The 18,312-nt window shown below is 41.5% G+C and overlaps 1 protein-coding gene across 3 annotated transcripts in view; it reads left to right on the top strand.

Moving 5' to 3' along the window:
- Positions 1-9,446: 9,446 nt before the first annotated feature.
- ZNF148 (zinc finger protein 148) overlaps positions 9,447-18,312 on the top strand; it is a 120,237-nt gene continuing 111,371 nt past the window's right edge. For 2 of the 3 annotated variants that reach the window (XM_045903025.3, XM_054504237.2), the window contains exon 1: positions 9,447-9,655. The gene's annotated coding sequence lies outside the window, so the exon portion shown is untranslated. Of the gene's footprint in view, positions 9,656-10,210; positions 10,534-18,312 lie in introns of those variants that run through there. The other variant, XM_054504238.2, reaches the window with a different exon arrangement.

Below are 18,312 nucleotides of genomic sequence, written 5' to 3'. Positions count from 1 at the left end.
ACAATAAATGCTTTTGGGGAAAACTGAGCAGGCAGAGCAAGGAATGTCATGGCGAGTGAATTGTGGTATTAGACGGGGTATTTTATTTATCATAGTATTTCTGGTATTAAATATAGTACCAGACATGCAGTAGTAATTTGGTTAATGAATAGGAGAACAAATATACAGGTTTCTCAAGGAAAGGAATGTCATTAACGCTCAGCACGGTGTCTGGCACATACTGGCCATTCAGAAAACATGGTTGGGTGACTGAAAGCAGCGAGGGCTGCTCCTTGCCCTAGTGACATTACTTTTTGTTTTGCTATTTGAGAGGTGGTCTCAGATTCCGGTCACACTATTCTCTCCTCTCTGCCCAGGAAGAGGTCATAAATGAGGTAAAATGTCTGTCTGTTGCCTAAGAAACTTTTGGTCCCTCTGGTGACAAGAGGATGGGGCTGGGAGGGAAAGCTACAGCACAGAGGGGATCTAGATCCATATGCTTTCTCTTACTCAGGGTGAAGTAGCTATAAAGTCAATACTAAACATTTGAATTAATATTAAAATCCATACTCCATGCATGTTTTCAGTACATTTAATGTTATTATATACAGTCTCCCCACACTATCTGGAAGTGGGGCATTCCCTTGAAAACTTTTGTAAGCTGGAATAGCATAAAGCAAAGAAGCAATGACGATTAATGTATATGAAAAAAACTTTTGAGCATTCCCAGACCTAAAAACGACTTCTCTTGGGCCTTTCTGATGCATTAGGACACATCTTGCTAACGGATGCCCAGAATAAGTTGAGATAAACACAGATGGTCATAGTTCAGAGCTGAGGCAGCTGGATGCTGAGATGCTGGGTGTAGTTCCCGGGGACGGAGCTTGGGGGTCACTCTCACTGCTTGGGGTGCATGCTGCCTCTCGGACAGCTCCCCAGCTCGCTGCAGAACAAACGCTGAACACTCTTTTCATTTTTGCCTTTTTTGATAAAAAGTGAGCATCCCCTTTGGATTTCTTTTGGTCACCGAAAACAGGTACTAATGTAGGTCTTTCATAAAAGTGAAGTGGCATAACATCAACCTTCAAAAAGCATGGATAATGGGGCACCTGGGTGGCTCAGTGCCCCACATCGGGCTCCCTGCTCAGCGGGAAGCCTGCTTCTCCCTCTCCCACTCCCCCTGCTTGTGTTCCCTCTCTCGCTGTGTCTCTCTTTGTCAAATAAATAAATAAAATCTTTAAAAAAAAATAGCATGGATAATGACGCCATTATCCCTAATTTCTGAGATTCTACAACCTATGCAATTTTTAAGACTGATAGTAACAATGTTTCTTACAACAATGTGTGCCATACATAATAAAGGTTTTACAGCAACTAAATTCTACTCTAAGACTTTCTTATTCTTTTCTTTTCTTTTCTTTCTTGGCTCTACTATCTGGAATCTAGGGGACGATGGTATTTGGTATAAATGGAACTTCCAAATAAATTATATTTAATCTTATAAACAACCAAAATATTAAAAAACAAAAAAAAAAAGGGAACTTTCCCAATACACTGCATACTTCCCTGGCTTTTGTAACAAAATGCCCCAAATATTAACAGTCCCATGCTGGCTAGGAGCTCTTCGATTGGACTCTAGGTTTTTGGATGCCATATCTGTCCGTGCTAGAGGTCTGGGGAGCACACATGCAGACTCAGATGATAGCGGGCCTGAGGCGAAACTGGTAATGACTTTAGCTGTGACATTGAAACATTTTCTTATGAACAGAACTAACCCCCAAATTGGCTGATTTCGGAGCTCTCCTCTTTCCCCATTTTTTCATAAGGGGAGAATGAAGCTTACTTAGCTATGTACTTTTCTTCAGGAAGTATAAAATTGTTGACTTTCTGCAATATCAGTTAGCGAATGAAAAGGTAACATAGCCTCCACCCCAGTACTTCATTCTTGTGTTCTTGTGACCTTGACTTGCAATCATGTCTTCCTTTGAATTCCTTCAAACCATAGTTACCTCAGAGCTGATGAACTTTAGGGCAACCCTGGACCTCTTTTACCTCTTTTGTTGAACCTTGCATGTGGGTTTGTAATCAACGTTTATAGAGAACATCGGTAGGCAGGAAAATGGTCACTTTTTGGGAAATGAACTCTTTCTTTGTGTTGGTCTCCACAATTGTTTAGCAACAGAGTAGGGTTGTTGTTGTTTTTTTAATGTACATTTATTCTTAACACATGGAACATATGGTATAAAGATTTTATGCTGAATAAATGATATTCATTAAGCCCCAAAAAAGGAAAAAAGAGGAATTTACATCAAGTTTTAGCTGCATTGTTTGAAATACATAGATGCAGATTTTATCACTGAAAAAAATCTCAGTTGTGTTTCTTCATCAGGAACTTCACCTGAACCTAGAGCTTTTTCACACCTCATTTAGAAAGAAAAGAAAAGAAAAGAAAAGAAAAGAAAAGAAAAGAAAAGAAAAACCCAGAAAAAAACCAAACTGTAAGTTGATTGTCTGCTGAGACAGCAATGACTTTTTACAGAGACCCGTACAGCATTTCACCAAGAGGGGCGACGTCTGGAAAGAGATTAAATGGCTGTGTCTCACTTCCTGTAGGTCATCAACTTGTTAACATGTCATACTATAAAGGGGTAGCAGGGAGGGGGACCAAACGGTGGGGATCCAAGGTTGTGTGCAATGTACAACGTCATATGTATACATAGTGTAGGCATGGCAGCTACAAGTTAAAACCAGGTTTTTTTTTTTAAGATTTTATTTATTTATTTGAGAGAGAGAGGGAGAGAGAGCGCGCTTGTGTGCATACAGAGCAGGAGGAGGGGCTGAGGGGGAGGGAGAGGGAAAGAATCTCAAGCAGACTCAGCACTGAGCGAGGAGCCCAGCTCCACCTCACCACCCTGAGATCAGGACCTGAGTGGAAACCAAGGGCCAGGTGCTCAACCACCCAGGTACCCCTAAAACCAGTTCTAAGAGGTGATTTTAGGGTTTTTCATATAGTCAAGGAGGAGAGAAAGGGGTCAGTGTGTTGTAGGTTCACACGTGATACCTCGGGGGGAAAGCCTTTTTTTTCTTCTCCAAGTTTAACTAAAAACATTTTAAAAAACTACAGCTTGCTGCTGACCCAGTGTTTTCTGTGGTTTCTATGTGAGACATTATCATTACAGTATGTTTATAGCACCAGGTGTTCAGTGCCCCACATGTGAAGGTCTACACTCAACTGCGCAGGCCCTCCAGGGAACAGGGTCTAGCAACGGGGTAGTTTTAATATTTTCTGGGAAGTCCAAAATTCTGACATGCTTTTTACTTAAATTATAAGAAAATAGCAAAAACAAGAAAGAAAACTTCATCTGGGCATTATATTGCACTATCTGGCAGTAATCAAATGTATGAAATCGTTGAAAGCTCTAGAATACTAAAAATTTCCAATTGCCCTTCTTTCTTTTTTATGAAAACCCACAGCTTTAATATATATGCATAGTTAACTTGTCTTCATTCTGCTTAAACTTTGAGAGAGAAGAGGTAGGAACTTGATTTACTGGGTATTGACTGAGTAGAAAATAGCAAGCATCTTCACAATAGACCAATTTCATCAGCCTTATAAGTAAAATTATTCAGGCAAAGATTATGCTCAGAAATAAATTCTTTGAATAATGTTACATATTTTCTCTGCAGCTTAATTGCTTAGTTTTTTCCTAGCTCCATCTAGCTATCATATAACCTTTTTATTCCCCATGCTAAACATTCTGTAAAATACTTTTCCACTTAAATCATTTTTGGGGGTACTTGTATAGTTTCTCTTTTCCCTTGCCTCAATCCACTTGTAGGAACTGACTTTTTTTCCCTATTAAATTTTGCTTTTAGGAAATTTGGTTCAGCACCATCCTTAAGTCCTTTTTAACAGTGACAACGACAATGACAAGAACAGGAATAATAACACCGATATTCCTCAGTTTACCATGGGATTAGGTCCTGATACACCCTTTGTAAGTTGACGATATCATAAATTGCAAATGCATTTAATGCACCCTACCTACTGAACATCATAGCTTAGCCTACCTTAAATGTTCTCGGAACACTTCCATTATTCTACAGCTGGGCAAAACCATGTAACACGACAGCTTAGTTTGTAGTAAGATGTTGACTATCTCATGTAATTCATTGAGTACTGTAGTGAAAGTGAAAAACAGAATGGTTGTATGGGTGTAGAATGGTTGTAAGCATACCTGTTGTTTACTCTCCTGGTCTTGTGCTTGACCGGGAGCCACTGACCAACATTGTGAGAGAGCATCACACTGCACACTGCTAGCCCAGGGAAAGATCAAACTGCACAATTCAAAGTTTGGTTTCTACTGAATACATATTGCTTTTGTACCACCATTAGGTTGAAAAATCATAAGCTGAACAATTGGAAGTCAGGGACCATCTGTAACTGCAACATATGGAACATTCAACTATGTGCCAGAAATTGTTCTAAATCCATGTATTAATACTTACTATTCTTTTTTTTTTTAAAGATTTTATTTATTTATTTGAGAGAGAGAGAATGAGAGAGAGCACGAAAGGGAAGAGGGTCAGAGGGAGAAGCAGACTCCCCGCTGAGCAGGGAACCTGATGCGGGGCTCGATCCCAGGACCCTGGGATCATGACCTGAGCCGAAGGCAGTCGCTTAACCAACTGAGCCACCCAGGCGCCCCAATACTTACTATTCTTAACAACCCTAAGATGAAGTTGCTATTATTAGTCCCATTTTCTAGATGGGGCACTTGACAGCACAGAGAAGTAAAGTAACTAAGGTTGCAAAGGTAATAAATGGTAGAGGCAGGATTCAAACCCAGGAGGGTTTAGTTGCCATTGTGGACTTAACCACAAGGCTAACCTCTAGGTCCTAATAGAATACCTCATAATGTTGCTTTATTTTATTTTATTTTATTTTATTTATTTTATTTTATTTTTTTCCTTTCCCACTGATATGATTCTGCTACGAGGCCTTATTTTCATTCATTCTTGTGTTCTTTTCCATCTTGTCTTTTCTTTTTTAAAAGATTTTATTTATTTATTTATTTGACGGGGGAGCTGGGGGGGAAGACAGCGAGAGAGGGAACACAAGCAGGGGGAGTGGGAGAGGGAGAAGCAGGCTCCCCGCTGAGCAGGGAGCCTGATGTGGGGCTCGGTCCCAGGACCCTGGGATCACCACCCAAGCCGAAGGCAGATGCTTAATGACTGAACCACCCAGGCGCCCCTACATTTTCTTTACCTATTCATCTGTTGATGGGCACTTAATTTGTTTCCATATCTTGGTCATTAGTTTTAGAATATATTAATGATCTAGAAGTGTCCTTCAGTTCTGAGGCAGGAACTCAGGGGGAGGTGTCTCAGGAAAAGATGGCCCATAGGAACAGGAAAAGCCATGTTTCCCTGCGTCTAGTAGGAATGACAAGATGTAGTGGGGGGGCAGGCTCCTGTGGACCAGTCTCTGACAAGGCTATGGATTTGGAGCTTTGCAAAAAGAAGCCAAGTTTCCCCTTTAGGTAGAAGCAGCCTTGACAAAGCTCATGCTGCAGGCACCCACGTGGATAGAGAAGATAGTACGTCCACATACTCCTGAGCCTGAGAAGTCCAGGAAACTTGGAAGATGGTTGATATAGAAGGTTTGGAAGACCTGGTGAAGTCTTTGGGGACAAGAGATGGTACATTCCTCTCCTAAAGAAGCCAGAGGCACAAGACTGAAGAGGACCCTTTCCAGAACCAGAGGAAAGGAAGAAGGCCCTGGGAGGCACTGAGAATCAATCCCCTGTTGAGAGGCCTGTTGCCAGCCCTGTCTGGGTTAGTCCAGAGCAGACAAGATAGAATGATGGCTGTATGCTGAGTCTGACCCACAGACATGTTTTGTCTGACATGCTTTCCTGTTTTAAAGAAGTGGAATTAGTTGCCAACATTGATATTTGGGAGAGGTCACCCCAAAATTCAGATTCCTGATTTTGCTTAATTTCCTGATCTTCACATTCCCACTTGGAAATTATCAGCTGGAAATGAGTAGCGGCTGTGCCCTTCAGATTGGCGTGAGCTCTCTGGCTCTTCACAGTCCCTCCCACTGTCAATTGTCTTTGCATCTGGCCTGCTTCATCTATTCATGTTATCTGTTTGGCTTGTTGGGCATTGAAGTTTGCTACCTGTGGACTGTATCTGAGCAGCTTAGTCTAATGTAGATCATCTCCCAAAAGAAATTCCTAGGCCCACCTAACAGATGTTTCCTGGAGCTATCTCAAAAAGGGTGTCAAAAAGAGACATACACTATATAAGCTTAATATTTCAAGAAACTTTATAATTTACTCATGAGAGTTGTGTTTCTCTACAGCGATATGTGATGAAATCCTTCAACAAAAGGGGCCTGTGAGCTTGTTTAAAAGACTACCAAGGAAAGTAGGAGTTACAGAGATGCCTTATTCAGGAGCCAGTTTTGGGGAGAGAGAACTACATACCTATTAAAATAGTTAAAACATGGGGCGCCTGGGTGGTTCAGTCATTGAGCATCTGCCTTCGGCTCAGGTCATATTCCCAGGGTCCTGGGATTGAGCCCCACATCAGGCTCCCTGCTCAGTGAGGAGCCTACTTCTCCCTCTCCTTCTGCCTGCTGCTCTGCCTACTTGTGCTCACTATCTCTCTGTCAAATAAATAAATAAAACCTTAAAAAAATAAAATAGTTAAAACGAAAAAGAGTGATAATACAAAGCCCTGGTGAGGATGGGGAGAAACTGGATCTCTCATACACTGTTAGTGGGAATGTAAAATGATATAGCTCCTCTGGGAAATAGTTTGGCAGTTTCTTAAAAAATTAAATACACACTTACCACACAACCCAACAATCATATTCTCAAGGCATTTATCCCGGGAAAATGAAAACTTAAGTTCACACAAAAACCTGTACACAAACGTTCATACCAGTTTTATTTGTAATGGCAAAAAAGTTGGAAACAACCCAACTGTACCTCACCCAGGGAATGAATGAACAAACCCTGGTACATACAATAGAGTACTAGACAGCCATAGAAAGGAATGAATGTTTGATACCTGCAACAATCTGGCTGGTCCTCAAGGGTATTATGTTTAGGTAAAAAACATCATTCTCAAAGGTTATATGCTGTATGATTCCATTTATATAACATCCTTGAAATGACAAAACTATAGAGATGAAAAACAGATTAGTGGTTACTAGGGGACAGGGATGGGATAGTGGGGTTGGGAGGGGAGATGGATTTGTGAATACAGGAAGATAGAGATAGCATGAGGGAGTTCTTTTGTGATGATGGAACAATTCTAGATCTTGGTTGTAGTGGTGGTTACACCAATCTATACATGGAATAAGACAGCATACACACACAGAAATGCAGGCTTAAAGAAAATGGTAAAAACTAAGTAAGTTCTGTAGTCTAGTTAAAGGTAATATACCATTGTCAATTTCCTGGTTTTGACATCTTACTAGAACTTTTTAAGATGTCACTATTAGGGGAGGCTGGGTGAAGGGTAAATGTGACTCTACTATTTTTGTAACTTCTTGTGAGTCTATAATTATTTCAAAACAAAATTTTTTAAAAAAAGGAATGTATGCTGAATGCCTAGGGCTGGCATTTGGGGAGGTGAGCAAGAGGAGCGTCGAGAAGCAACCTGGGGCTGAAAAATATTTCCAGAAGTTTAACCTACAGAAGCCTTAAACTTGGTCCCCATTATCACTCCTGACGTCATTACCTCTATGGTGCTTATTATTCGGCCCGTGTTAGGCAGTTGTTTCTCTACTGTTTCTGTTAAGGTGCTGAGCAGAGAACTAGAACTATTCCTAGGCAAACCAATCAATTTTAACCCACTGAGTGGAATCACCAGGTCTTCAATCCTTTTCAGTTATTAGTTTTCCTATTACCTAACATTCAGAGACTCTTTCTTGGCTGCCAGAGGTGTTTTATATTTTAACATCTGAATTCGATGCCATTGCAGATGCTAGAAGTTGCCAGAAGGCTGTCCTCCAGATAACAGTCTCTTGCTCTACCTTGTATCACTGTTTTGTTGCAATTAGCATTCAGATTATGCACTGTCATCTTATTAAAATGTGTATTTTTTAATGGAGAAAGCACATGGAGAGTTGGTTGTGGAACTGTGGCTTATCCATGCTCTTCTTAGTTACCTGTGTCTAAATTAAGCTGAACCTATGGGCCTTAGCTATTTCTAAACAGGCATCACGATTTACTAAGGTTAGTGCCTGGGGGAACATTAACCTTGCAGACACTAATCTAATTCAGTGCCATCACAAGTGCATAATGCGGGAGTTTGGAGTATCGCCAAAAAGCACTATTCAAATGAACATTCAGTTGGCAAGGGGTGGGAAGGTGGGCGTGGACAAGGGAAGGAGAACTCCAGAAATGGTTATATAGACACTGTAACGTCTTTCCTTTCCCTCTCCCCTCGAGGTTATGTTTAAGTATGCAGAGAGATGCTAAATAAATCTTCAGACTATTATGAAGAAATCGTGATTGTGTTTCATCCCAGGCTAAGTTTCTGATGCTCATAATCACTCAACATTCACTGAGCATCTTTTACGTTACATGACTGACCTTGTGCTAGGGTGGGGACACAAAGATGAGTAACTGTAAACCATCACCGCATGGGCACCTCAAGGCATCTAATAAATGTCAGTTGAATGAAGGCACCCTTAAAAAGAGGTCACAATTTGGCTAAGGTCACTTAAAGGGCCTCCAAGGGATGAGACAACCGTGCAATTCTAGGTCGGTATAGATCATTCCCAAGTCTCTACCATAAAGAGCTAGGTTTGGGCCCCAGGTGAAGCGAGAGGGAGAAACCTGTAAGACCTTGCGCAACAGGGTCCAGAAGAGTCTTTCTTTAGACTCACATCCTGCTTCTCAGTTTGCAGACACTAACAGGGTTTGCTGCTTTCAAGGGCCCAGGAGGGCCGTTTCCGGAAAAGATGGCACTTGGGGTGATAGAGGTCAACGACTGGAGGTGGCGGGGGAGAAGGAGGGTAAGAGAGAAGAAACGAAAAAGCCAGGAGATCCTGGTAGATAGGTCCTTCACCTAGGTCCCCGCCCCTTCCTTGTCCCCGGGCCTGAAACGCACCCGACCCCCGAGTCCTCCACTTCTCAGGGCGCTAGGCACTGAAGGCTTGACCCCCTGTCAAAGAGCTTTCCTCAGGGCCGATATTTCTCATATTGCTTTCCCCCAGGCCCGGCCCGGGGGATCAGCGGCTCGGGGCCAGCTTCCCCGGCCACGCTGCGCCAGTGACACGCAGGCGCCGGAATCGAAGCCACGCTGGGTCTTCCCAGCCTGGTCCCCGGGCCAGGGAGGGCCGGCGCCGCGGAGCGTTTCCCGTGTGCGAGGCTTCCCACAATGCACCGCGCCGGCTGTGGCGGCGACCGCGGCGGCGCTCTAGCCGCGGCATGTCTGCGTCTCGACTGCTCTGGGAGGAGGAAGAGAAGGAGGAAGAGGAGGAGGAGGAGGGGGAGGAAGAGGAGAAAGGCGCAGGGGTGGGAGCTGTTGCCGAAGCTGCCACAGCAAAAGTTCTCTCCCCTCCCCCCTTCCCCTCCTCTCAAGGCCCCTAGAAAGGTTGGAGCTGCCGCCGCTTGCAGTCGGTGACCGCGCGACTCGGCGCCCGCCCGCGGTAAAGCGCTGGGCCTGGCAGGCCCGGGCCCGGGGGAGGGCGGGGGAGGGGGAGGGGGCGGCGCGCGGGGGGAGCGCGCGGCGGTAACGGCCTGACCCCGGGGGGAGCGAGCCGTGGCGAGGCTGGGGGTGGCCAGGGGAGCGGCCGAGGCCGAGGGAAGCGCAGGAGCTGGCTGGGGAACGGGAGGAAGCAGGGCGCGGATGGTGGGTTGGGGGGTTGAGAAAGGATAATGACGGGGGTGGCGGAGGCGAGAAGGCGGCCTCCGAGGCCTGAGGCGGGTGTCAGAGGTAGGGAAGGAGGTGGGAGGTTTGCAGGGGGAGGCCGGAGGGTGCTGGGTGTGGGTGTGAAAAGGCTAGGGAGACACCAGTTCTCTGTCCGTCGTGCCTGGTGCAGTGCTTTATGCACCGCAGGCCTCAGTCACTGTTGCTGCCAGAGTGTGTTCTTTGGGAGAAGGGAAGGGCAGGGGTTGGAGAAAAGGGAATCCTTGCGGGAAACGTAGTGGGAGTGTGTGCAGGGAGCGGGAGGCCGGAGGGAAAGATGCCGGGTAGGTGGAGGAATGCAGAGGGTGGCTGTGGAGGAGTCTTGAGGAGTCCGGGGGGTGTTCATTGTGCAGATACATTGGGGATTTCGTTATGGAAGGAACTGAAGCGTTTCTAAGGAAAGGAAAGAAGGGATACAAGGAGTTTCCGCGAATAGAAAGGACCGCGTTTGAAGCCAGAGGAAGTGCTGAATACTAGAGACTATGAAGAGAATGCATGATAGAATAGACAGATGTAGTAGAATTAATAAATGTTGGCCCAAGGACTAAAGAGTTATTCCAGATGGGCCAGGATGGCCTAGTTCTGAACCTGTTTGGGCTCTTCTGTAGATGACATCTGGTAAGTGCGGTCCTGTAGTGGTTGGGGTCACTGAGAATTAGACCTTAGTCTGTAGTTTTGGTCTGAGACGTCTTAGACCTGCACCAGCGAATATGAGAATTTCTGAAACAGACGGTAAGAAAATGCCTGGCCTGCAGGGATCCCCTAAGCCATGAGTTTAGATTTTAGCAAATTTGAAGTATTGTCATTTATTAGAGGCCGGGTGAACACTAATGCTGGAATGGAAATTACTTGGCTTGGCGGTTTTCTTCACTACCCAGCTTATCTGGTCCAGGAGAACTGATGCCATATTATTCACCCTGGGTTGCAGTACACAGGGTTATAATTAATGGTGGGGGGAGTCCATGCACGGTGGCCTTTCTTTGGAGGCTCCATTTGGAGCTCAAATTAGTCAGACGGGATTGGTTCCGTAACTCTGGGGCTGGTGGGAGATCTTTTGCTATTCAGGGTTCCTGAATGTATACTCTCACTGAGGCATTGTGGTATTGAAGAAAATGCATCAGCCTGCAAAATGTGGGCCTGCAGAATGGAGGATCTAGAATATCTGTTTTGGTCTTAGGTTGCAAGGAGGTCAGGACTGGTTGTCTTGAGGTCTAGGGGAACCTGAAGAGACTGGATGATTCTAGAGCCAGGTTAGAGGGAATATTAGCATTTCCATATCAGGAAATGAACCAAGGCCTGTTGGATTTGCTGAGCTCCCACCAGACCAGATTTTCAGGAGGGAAATGTAGGCTAGAACCATACTCTTAAGATTTACCTGAAAATTATTCACTTTTTGTTATTAAGAAAGAATATTACAATGTACACATTGTAATATTAATTCAACTGAAGAGAGGGTAGTATAAAAAAATCTTTTTATGGAAGTAGAAGGTGGAGGGATTAATGGGGAAGATGGAAAGAAATTTGGGAGAGGGATGGAAAAACTCATTCATTTGTTTAGCAAATATATCTAAAGGAGGATGAGAATTTAGCATTAGAAATGAGAGGGGCTTTTATTAAAAAATTTTTAGTGGAAATAATCCAGGATTTTTTTTTTCTTAATTTGGAAAACTTTTTATGTCAGTACACTTAGATTTACTCTTTCTTTTCAAGGGCTTCAGTATATTTCATAGTAGGATGTACGCATTTTTATTATCACAGAATGAGAGAGTCTTTTCTTTCCGCTCACCTGCACTATGTATTGTCACTTAATTTTTGTAGGTTTAATGGACTTAAATATAGTATGTCATTATTTTTCTTCCCTTTGAAATTGTATGAAATAACACATGTACATAATTAAAAAATAAAATTGTCCTGAGGGAGCTTATAACGAAAAGCAGTAGCCCCTCTGTCTCACCTGTCCATTGCAGTCCCACTTTCCAGAGGCTACTACTTGTAAGCATTAATTTTTGTAGTTCTTGCTTTTCTTCAGGTCTGCAGGTAATATACATGTACTGTTATTTCTTGATTGATTAAAATGACATTATGAAGGAGTCAGAAGACTTCTATGAATGGAAAGGGTTTGTGTCATTGGCATTATCCCCATTCTCCTCCTTTCAAACCTTTGATAGTTATTATTTTAGCTTTTTTATTAGTTGTCTTTATATCTTTAAATAATATGCTTAAAGAGAAAGCATTTAAAATTAGACTGGAAATAAACTGGGTGAGAAGGTAAACGGAAGTTTAATGGATGGACCTGTAAGAAACACTAGGTTGTGGGAAACAACATCTTTGCAGCATAAGGGTTGCTGGTTAGAGAGAGGAGGAGTTGCTTGGCAATGATAGTTGTTCATCTTGGAAGTAGTTACCAGGTCAGTTGTGCAGTGTTCTTTGACAGTCTTCTGGAGAGTTTTAGAGTGGGGAATCTGGGAATGGATTAAAAGGACCCTTGACTGTTCATACCAGGCTTCTGTGGCAATTCTTATAAGAGTTTTTAGGAAGGAATGAATTGTTGTGGATAATGTGTTTCTTTTTTTGTGGAGGGAAGGAGGGATGGGGAAATGTGATAAAAGGGGGAAGAGGATGAAGGTCAGGGTATGATGGAGGTGGTGATAGATTTGTAGGAGGCTGAAGAAAGGGTAAAGAATTCTGAGGACATTTGGATATAGTTGATGTGAAGGAGATTTAAATTTACAGTGGTGAGACTGAGATTTGTGGCAGTTACAAGGAAATTTGTGTATTTAAGTCACTAATATGGTGGGAATGTGTGGAAAAAAGTAGGGTGCTCATATATTAGGATTGATTCGAAAAATACTGATTTTTGAAATTTGTGTATGAGGTTTAACATCACTGAGCCAGTAGACAGATGGGGAGAATAGAAAGAACTTGCTCCCTTTTTCGGAAGTCTTGTTTAAGTAACCTCACCTCTTGAGAATCTTTACTTTGAATAAGAACAGCGTTCACATGCAGATTATATACTGCTAAATCTTGTATTTGCTTTTGGGAATTATTCTTTGTTTTGCAAAGGGTGGCTAGACTGTAACCTACTCTGGAGCCAAGAGTTTCTTTAATCTCTGGGGAAATTCAAAACAGTTTGATTTTTAAGTGCTTAATAAATACCTGTTGAATGACTGATAGAAAGTAGTGTTCACTGTCAGTGATAATAGTGGGACTGTGTCAAATTGCTGAGTACTGTGGAAGTACTGTAGACAAAAATTGTGTGTGTGTGTGTGTGTGTGTGTTTGAGAGAGTGAGGGACAAAAGGGGTATCTGGTGAAGCCTTTGGATTTAAGGGAAGAAGACAGAATGGATTAGAATGGGACTGGAACAATCTTGCCAAAATATTGAAGGGGTGGGACCAAAGGTTCTCTTCTAATCTGAGGCTAGTTTAAGCTGAGTATATTATTATTGTTATTATTATTATTATTATTATTTTAGAGTTTATTATTTATTTTAGGGGGTGCCGGGGGGAGGGGGGACAGAGGGAGAGGGAGAGAGATAATCTTAAGGAGGCTTCATGTGGGGCTCGATCTCATGACCCTGAGATCATGACCTGAGCCAAAATCAAGAGTTGGACACTTAACTGACTGAGCCACCCAGGCACCTAAATCTGGGTAAATTTTAAATCTGGATCTAGAGTTGGTGGCTGGTTTAATTTGGATTTTCTTACCTAAATGACTGCTTAGAGATTTTTAGCTGTTTTAGGAATCTGTCTGATGTAATTCATTTTTGGCATGATAGTAAAAAAGCGTTAGGTGAAATTTCTTCCCTCAAGGAATTTATAGTATTTATATTTTTTTAGGGGGAAAAAGACAGTTATGAAGTAATTTAGTAACAGTTTAAGATTTCAGAAAGTTGATTTTTTAAAACCAATATCAAAAGTATACCTCCAGATGAGAATTTTTGTATTTTGGTAGTCATTTTCAGTAGTAGCATTCAGAACTTTTTTGGATCACCTTTTTTCTGAATTCCCTTCTGAGCCTCCAGCACATTCTGTACAATTTATCTGTTTATTAAGTACCTATTGTGTACTTTTGGGGGACTGGGCTTGTAAAGGTAGGTTAAACGTGGTCCCTATCTTCAGTGTTCATAATCCCTTCAGAATGGCAGAATTACAAATAGTATTAGGCATAATGTTATTCAGTAGTCTCATTGGTGACAAATCTTTTTAGTTTGAAAGATTTGATTTTTAGAAATGCTGAAGATCCGTCAATAACAAATAAGAGTGAATAAAGAATAGTTTTGGTTTAAATTCAGCTAGTCACAGAAATAGGAATGGTTTTCTTGGTTGACTTATTAACTGATTTTGGAAAACACTCCCCGTGATGAAGTCGGAAATATGTTGAACAGTGATGATAGCTTCACTTGTAGGTAGTCGAACACTAGATAAATGTTGGTTAAGTGCATCAGATGGTTGGGTGGATGGAGTGAATAAATGGATAAGTGGTAGCCTCCCAAGGTAACTATTTTAAAGAGGGCCTCACTGATTTTAACCAACTGAACCACCCAGGCGCCCCTAGGACCTCGCTGATTTTAATATGTAAATAAATTCTGGGTATATTTGTTAACAAACACTTTGATTACTGTGAACAAGGTGGTTTATGATTAAGATCCCAAATGAGTTTTATGGACAGTAAATGCTGTAGGAGTTCAGGGAATGGAGAAATGAATATTGGCTAAGGTTTGGGGAAAGGATTTAAGTGTACCATACTTTAGCTAGATATTTGAAAGGATTCCTTAGGGATCTCAGGAGAGGAACTAAATTGCTCCAAATTTCTCTTGCAGCCCTAGAATGAACCTAGAGTCTGGATCTATTTTTGTCTGAATGCTTTCTGCCTATTTCATTTTAGCTACTCCTACTGGTTTGTTCCTCTTCAAATTCTCCTTTGCTGGGTAGATTTTGAGCTCCTGGAACAACGGGGGGGGGGGGGGGTCTGTTTCCATCTATGTCTAGTGTAACTTTTAGTTTTTCCTTTTATGAGCCTGTACCCCACAAATTACTTGGTCTCTGTGAGTGAAGAGCATGAGTCAACTTGGCTCTGCTATCCTGGCATTTTCCTGCGTGCTTTTCTCAAAGCTGCTTTCTGAATTACAGAATAGAATAGTCAGAGAATTGAGGGCATATGCCTAGTAGACACATGCTTGTTGAATAAATGAATGAATGAGAAAGTATCAGATAATTTACAAGCTCTAAATGATCTATATGTTTCTGATTGTTTCAATTTATTTATTCATAACCTGCCTTTTTTCTGCAAAGGATTTATTGGGGCTGACAGAAATATGTATACTATAATATGAATTGAAATAAATGAAGTCTAGTTGAAGAGAAAATGAAAGAAAAATCTGTTTAAAGAATATAAGGTCTATTATTATGAATGCTAGAGAACTAGGAATAAAGTGGAAGATAACCAGATGGAGAAGGAAAGGTGTTATTCCACAGAAAGTATGATTCTGAAAGAAGAAAAAGATTATTGGTATATGGTAGGTTATGTTTAGTGGAAAGCAAGAGAAGATTGAAAGTGTAGAGGATTATTTGAAATGGTTATTTTGGGGAGGAAGATGGTAAGAATTCGAAGGATAATAGTAAACCAAAGTTTAGAATGTAGCAGAAATTATTTATGATGTGGATTTATAACAGTTTTCAGAGAATGATGGGGTGAGTTCTCTTTAGTCAACAGATGATGAACATTTGTTATATGTAAAAGCATTGTTAGATGTAGTTAGGAATCAATCCTTTGGGATTTATATTCTAGTATGAAGCTGGACTTGTGCACAAATAACTACACTATGATAACATATCTTAAGAAAAACGGAATGTTACTGAAGTTAAAAGGTAGGAGAAAACATTTGAGTAGGGGGAAACCTGGGACTACATTTAATGGCATGCAAGTGGCTTTTGAGCTAGTCTTTGAAGGGATGGATAGGATTCTGACTGGTAGAAATTACTGGAAAGAGAGCGTTCCAAGTTGAGGGATTAGCAAAAGCAAAGACTTGGAGGTGAGAAGCCAAGGATATGTGGGGAATAGTGAGTTAGTGTTTAATTTTTTTTTACTGTGATCCACAGTAAGAAATACATGTCACATCTTCAGCTAATATATGCATATTTGAATGTGTGTGTATATGTATAAAACAAGATACACCAATAACCATATCCCTTACCATGTTGGATGCACTCATATGTTTTCCATTCTGTTCTGTTTGGCAAAAAAAAAAAGATGGCTGTCACTCACAAACTGATTTCATGACTAACTAAATAATTGATCACAACTTGTAGTTTGGAACACAAAGAGAGTTCATGAATAGGGCATAATATGATAAAAGGTAGGAAGAGTCAGTGGGGTTGGATAGAAAATGGGTGGCCTTGAAAGCTAAGCTAAGTAGTTTGTGTTTGATATGATGTAGTGTTGTGCTTAGTAAGCAAACAGAAGCTGGGTTTTAGTTTTGGCCCTTCTATTTTACCTGTGCTATGATTATGGAGAGAATTACTTCCTTTCTGAGATTCCATTTTCTCATCAAGAAATTGATAATTATTGGGACTCCTGGGTGGCTCAGTTGGTTAAGCATCTGCTTTTGGCTCAGGTCATCATCCCGGGGTCCGGGGATTGAGTCCCGCTTCGGGCTCCCTGTTCACCAGGGACCCTGCTTCTCCCTGTGCCTGCCACTCCCCCTGCTTGTGCTCTCTCTCTCTGACAAATAAATAAATAAAATCTTAAAAAAAAAAAGAAATTGGTAATTATTATACCTTTTGGCAAGGGTTGAGGCTAGGATTTGAGGATTAAAGTATGTTAACATAGGATGAAAGTATGTTCACATATCATTAATGTATAGCTACTCAACTTTTTTGAGTAGAGAATGGAATAAAAGCCTGTATATTGAATACCTTAATCTGATGATAGCTGTACTGTACAAAGTAGATTGGCGGCAGTGTGTGGTAGAGTAAGATTGGGGGTGCTGACAAACCCAGTTAGGAGACTACTGGAGAAATTTAAGAAGGGCTTGGATTGTTTTGATAGCAGGATTAGAAATGAGGGGGTAGATTGTGATTGGATGGTGAAAGGAGGAAAGGAAATTTAGAGCTGTGGTAAGATTCAAAAGGCAGCAACTGAAATTGGAATACATGTTGGGGTAGTTTAGTGGGGTACATTAGGGTCAGTAGTTGCAGTTTCTTGCATATAGTAGGTCCTCAGTTATTTGAATGATTAAATACGTAAACTGAGGAAGAATTGCAAATGGAGACAGTAAGGGATAGGTTTGAGAAGGAGGGGTGAGATTGAAGGGTGCTTTTGAGGGACTGCAAGCATTTCTTCAGGGAATATTTTTGTATACTTACTGTGCACAATGTTCCATGGTAGGCAGTGTGAAGGATACATGTTTATATATGACACAGTTCATTTTTTTTAGGAGTTTATCCAGGGACAAAAATGTGTACACATCTGTTTATGACAGAAGTACTATGGCAGGTTCGACTTTGTAGAGAAGTTGGTGTGTAGCTTAGGCCTTGAAGGATGAATAGGATTATAGTAGGCAAATGGTGAGGGTTGGTATTCCAAAAAGAGGGAGTATGATATGAATGACAGAGAAGTTCCGGATGTGTTTAGGGGTTGGTGGTCTAGACTAGCTGGAATTTAGGGTTCATATTATGAATGGAGGGAAATAAGGCTGTAGAGGAAACATCTAAAAATCTAGACTAAATGGGTTTTAAAAAATTTATTGAGATATGACTTTATGTACATAAAGTGCTCAAAACTTGTTATAGATCAGTGAATTTTTGTAGGTAGACATTTATGTAACCACCATCCAGTTCAACATTTCTAACATGCCAGAAGGCTCCCTCATTTGTCACTTTCAAGTTGATGTTCCATTCAACAAAAAGTAATTAACCGTGACCCTTGAACAACATGGGTGTGAATCGCACAGATCCACTTACAAGTGGAATTTTTTTGATAATTACTGTGTTTTCTTTCTGATTTTCTTCATAACATTTTCTTTTCTCTAGCTTACTTTATTGTAAGAATGAAGTATATATTACATAAAACGTACAAAATATGTGTTAGTATACAGTTTGCTATCGGTAAGGCTTCTGGTCAACAGTAGGCTATTGGTAAAGTTTTTGGGAGTCGAAAGTTATACCTGGATTTTCTACCACTGCGGGGAGAGGTTGGCTCCGCAACCTCTGCGTTGTTCAAGGGTCAGCTGTACTATTCTGATCTCTAGCACAACAGGGTGGTTTTATGTTTTGAGTTTCTTACTAGTGGAATCATACATCTGTGTCTGGTTTCTTATGCTCAACACATGTCTGTGAGATTCGTCCATGATGCGTATAGCAGTAGTTCATTCTTTTTCATTTCTCTGTGGGATTCC

This window comes from Mirounga angustirostris, unplaced genomic scaffold (assembly GCF_029215605.1).
Source record: "Mirounga angustirostris isolate CCGP_5_RB_7025 unplaced genomic scaffold, mMirAng1.0.hap1 SCAF_1, whole genome shotgun sequence".
NCBI classification, from domain to species: Eukaryota; Metazoa; Chordata; class Mammalia; order Carnivora; family Phocidae; genus Mirounga; species Mirounga angustirostris.
The sequence above is the reverse complement of the archived record's forward strand: the minus strand, read 5'-3'. Positions and strand labels throughout refer to the sequence as shown.